Here is a 4,824-nt window from a genome sequence, read left to right on the forward strand (position 1 = left end):
ATTTTATGTGTCAAACTTGGCTGAACTAAGGGGTGCCCAGATAGACGTGACTCCTGGTGTGTTTGGGAGAGTGTTTCTGGAAGAGATTCGCATCTGAATTAGTAAGCTAAGTAAAGATCATCCTCATCAATGCAGCTGGGCATCATCCAATCCACTGAGGGCCTGGTAGAAGAAAAGGCAAAGGAAAGGTGAATTGCTCTCTCCTTAAGACGGAGCATCCATTTTACCCTGCCCTTGGACATCCATCCTCCTGGTTCTTGGGCTTACAGATTCAGACTGTATTTTATGCCATTGGCTCCTGTGGTTCTCAGGCCTTTGAGTTTGGATTAAAAGTATGCCACCGCTTCGCTAGGCCTCCAGCTTACAGACAGCAGATCATGGGAATTCTCAGCTTTTATAATCACACTAGAGGCCTGGTACACAAAATTCATGCATGGGAGGGTTTCCCTCAGCCTGGCCTGCACCCTCTCCAATCTGGGACCCCTCAGGGGATATTCGACTGCCGGTTTAGGCCTGCAGGATCGGGCCTAAACCAGCAGTCAGACATCCCTCTCATAATCTGGGACCGCTAGCTCCTAACTGCCCACCTGCCTGCCGGCCTGATCCCCCTACCTGCTCTCCTCTGCCGGCTTGACCCCTAACTGCTCTCCCCTGCAGGCCTGACCATCCCTAACTGCCTCTGCCTCAGCCCCACCACCATGGCTTTGTCTGGAAGGATGTCCAGAAGGTCGTCTGGAAGACATCCAGTCTAATTAGCATATTACCCTTTTATTAGTATAGATGAGTCAATCCTTCCCAATAAATATCTTTTTATACATTTCTATCTATATCTGTTCTATTTTTCTGCAGAATCCTGACTAATATAGTCTATTATGAGTGTAGGAGGGGAATAGCACCACATTTGCCATTCTCAATTGTTGGATTCAGATACAGCATAGTTCCCAAGCCTATAATTCTTCCTCTCATAGTTGAGGCCACTTGATCCCCTTTTAGAAGTTAACTGTAGTCTCAATCCTAATCTGAGACATCAAGTACTTAAGCAGCTCCAATCTTCCTTTCTAAGACTCAGGACAGAGTCATCCTTACCACTAACCTCGTCATAACGGGAGTATTTTAATTTTAACAACTGGGCAACTGCCTTTGTAAATTTTATTTAATTGGGTGGAGGGGGGGAGCTTTTAAAAAAAAGTCCCAGTCACAAATGTTAAATTCAAGTCTGGTACTGGGTTTCTTGCACTCTAATTCCTTCCTGAAATAAGTACCTTGACTTGCATTTGCATTTGCCATACACTTTCTAAAACTAGCAAACCTGCCCTGGCCAGGTAGCTCAGTTGGTTAGAGCTTTGTCCCAATATGCCAAGGTTGTGGGTTCCATCCCAAATCAGGGCACATACAAGGATCAACCACTGAATGCATAAATAAGTAGAACAGCAAATTGATGTGTGTGTGTCTCCTTCCTCTCTCTCTCAAATCATTTGTGTGTTTTTTTAAACTTTTAAAACTAGCATCCCCAACCCTTGGAATCTAACTTCCAGGATAAAGTCTTTTTTAAAAAAACATTAAAAGCTTCTTGATTATTGAGTATGGGCTTCTCAGTATTGCCCACTCTATATTCTCCATCAATTTTATATCCAACTACATGTTGGCATGTCTTGCTCTGCCAACCTTTTACTGAATACTTGCCAGGTCAAAAATATACACATAAGCCCTGGCCAGTTAGCTAGAGCATTGTCCTGTACACCAAAATGTGGTGGGTTCAATACCCAGGTTGTAGGTTTGATCCCCAGTTGGGGCAGGTGTGTGAGGCAACTGATGGATGTCTCTCTGTCCCTTCCTCTCTCTAAAAATTGATAAAAAATATTTTTAATTAAAAAAGAAGCATGGCTTCTGTAATTTTAATATATATATATATACATATATATATATAGTATACACATAAGTATGCATTAATATATTTACACAAATCTCAGCATGAAATCTAACAGCTCAAAAGTAAGGAAGGTCTAAAGTTCATAAATATAGAATGTGGCTTTCCCTTGAATTTGGTATAGAAAATTTTTATTTTTTCAATTTCATGGGTTGACAGAAATAAAATGTATCCATCATAAAATACCTATATGCAAGCAATCAGACAAATATTTATTAATTGGCATGTGCCAACCACTGTGCCAGGTGGTGGGAGGTAAAAAAGGCTTTGTCCTGAAAGTTAGAGTCCAAGGCTCCTAAGAAGCTTTAGTGAAAGAATCTGTGACTCAGTCTTCCTTCAACCAAGGGATCCTTCCCAGGGTGGCTCTGTGGTCTGAGCCCCTATAAATTACACTGATGATGACACTGCCAAGGATAACCAAGTATGCTCCAGGCGGATCTGAACTTTTCTTGGAGAGTCTAGATTGTGAGGGCTCTTCCTAGGAGCCACAGCTTTCTCTTCCTTCAAAGTATTCCTCCAATGGAGTGCTACTTCTCAAGGGGTTTGGCCAGAAAGGGCCACAAATAGAATCTTGATACCTCCTGTTTCAGCTACCCTCCAGAGTTCCCATTTGCGGTTGGAGGAGCGCCTTTGTTTCTCAGATTCTGTACAGGAGCTAGCTGGCCAACATCCGCAGCTTGACGACCTGACCAAGCGGGTCCTCAGCTCAGGTTATTAGCTTCTCGCATTTCCACAGATGTCTACTAATGATTTTTCTCTCCCACCCACATGTAAGTGGTCTCCAGAATTCTATCACTACAGGCTCATAATAACCCAATACCTGACACAGCCTACTGAAAAAGGCGGGGCTGAGCCTCTCAGCTGCCACCCAGAATGCCAAACAAGTACATTTATAACATAGAAAAGTCATGAAATATTAATTTGAATAGCATCCAGGGAGCCCAAAAACATAAGACATTCACCCAAGAGTCCTAAGTCCTATGAAAAGGGAAGGAGAGTTGCAGATGACATGACTGTTTATCTAAAAAAACCAGAGAACTGGATGACAAATCAAGACGTCATTGTGGACAGATACCAGATCAACATACAAAGATAAGTAGCATTCCTCTTAGCCACCAATTACTGAGAGAGATCCCATTCTCATTAGCAATAAAAAATTGTACAATATCGAAGGACAAACTCAATAATAAATGTGCAAGACCTGTATGAAGAAAATATTAAATTTTCACTGTTAATCTTAAAAAAAATACCCAAGTAAAGGATCCGATATAGCATTGTAAAAATGCCAGTTCACTCCTAATTTAATCAGTAAGTTGACTCAGTCCAATAAAAATTAATCAGTGACAAATATTTGTAAGCATTTATTGGTGAGTCAGTTATATTTTAAACATCGGAGGTATGGTGGTGAATGCTACAGACAGAGTCCCTGCTCTCAAGTTCACATTGTAATACAAGATGGGAGGGGGGAGATAAGTATATAAACAAACAAGATGCCCCGCTTCTTTTCTCTTTCTGGGGCCCTGGTTAACGGAGCAGCCATTACCAGGAACATTGCTGGTCACCATGGTCGAGGGTAAAGGCTCTGAAAGAGTGAATTAAGTGCTCCATTCACAACCCATTAGCTAAAACCAGTTTCATGACCCCATGTAAACACAGGAGGCAGGAAGTGCAGTCCCACTGTGCGCCCAGAAAGGAAGCAAGCCGGATCTATTCCACAAAGAGTATGAATAACTGCCTCACCCTGTTGATGATCTGATATTTTTGTCATCATGATTTTTAGGGTTATATCTTAAATCTCTCTGAAATTTCTTTATGAATACTATACCTGGTTTCCAGATGTACAGTACATTTTTCTATACTATTGATTTAATTGCCCCCTATTTGTTAAGCATTGTTTTTGGTTTCAGGCAATAAATGCCCCAAAACATCCAGTGGGTTAAATAAATTGGAGGTTGATGTTGCTCACACGTGAGGAATCTAGAGTGAGGGAGTCCAGAGATGGTGCCTCTGATGTCATCAGACACCAGACTTTTCCTGGCCACTTCTATCCCGGGTGGGATACATTGGGACTTTTAAAAAAAATTAGGGACATATCACCATTGCCAGAAAATATATTCGTGTGTGTGGTCAGATTATAAGTTATACTTTAAAGGCAGCAGCCACAGGACTTACTAATGGATTAGATGGGAGTGAGAGAGAGCGAGCCCAAAATAATTGGTAGGACTTGTGACTAAACAATGGGAGGATAGTGATTCCTTTTACTGAGATGAGGGAGAAGAGGACTTCAGGAAAAAAGCCATAGTCAAAAGTGAGTTTTTAATGAAACTGGACAAGCTGATTGGAATTTGACATGGAAGAGAAAATGAGCAAAAAGAGCCAATAATAATCATAAGTAATAAATAATTTTTAAAATGGAGCAGATTAGGAAGTACAGAAACATGTGTGTATATACACATAATTTAGAGCTTTCAGTCAACTCGCAATGGAAAGGTAGCCTGACCTTGAAAATAAACAGTTCTTTTATAAACTACCAAGATTCTTTTTTTTTAAATTTAAATCTTTATTGTTCAGATTATTACATTAGTTACTCTTTTTTCCCAACATAACTCCCCTCCCCCCAGTTCCCACCCCACCCTCCGCCCTCACTCCCCACCCACTGTCCTCATCCATAGGTGCACGATTTTTGTCCAGTATCTTCCCGCATCTCCCACACCCCTTTCCCCCCCAAGAATAGTCAGTCCATTCCCTTTCTATGTCCCTGATTCTATTATAATCACCAGTACATTCTGTTCATCAGATTATTTATTCACTTGATTCTTAGATTCACTTGTTGATAGATGCGTATTTGTTGTTCATAATTTGTATCTTTACCTTTTTCTTCCTCTTCCTCTTCTTAT

This window comes from Myotis davidii, unplaced genomic scaffold (assembly GCF_000327345.1).
Source record: "Myotis davidii unplaced genomic scaffold, ASM32734v1 scaffold570, whole genome shotgun sequence".
NCBI lineage: Eukaryota > Metazoa > Chordata > Mammalia > Chiroptera > Vespertilionidae > Myotis > Myotis davidii.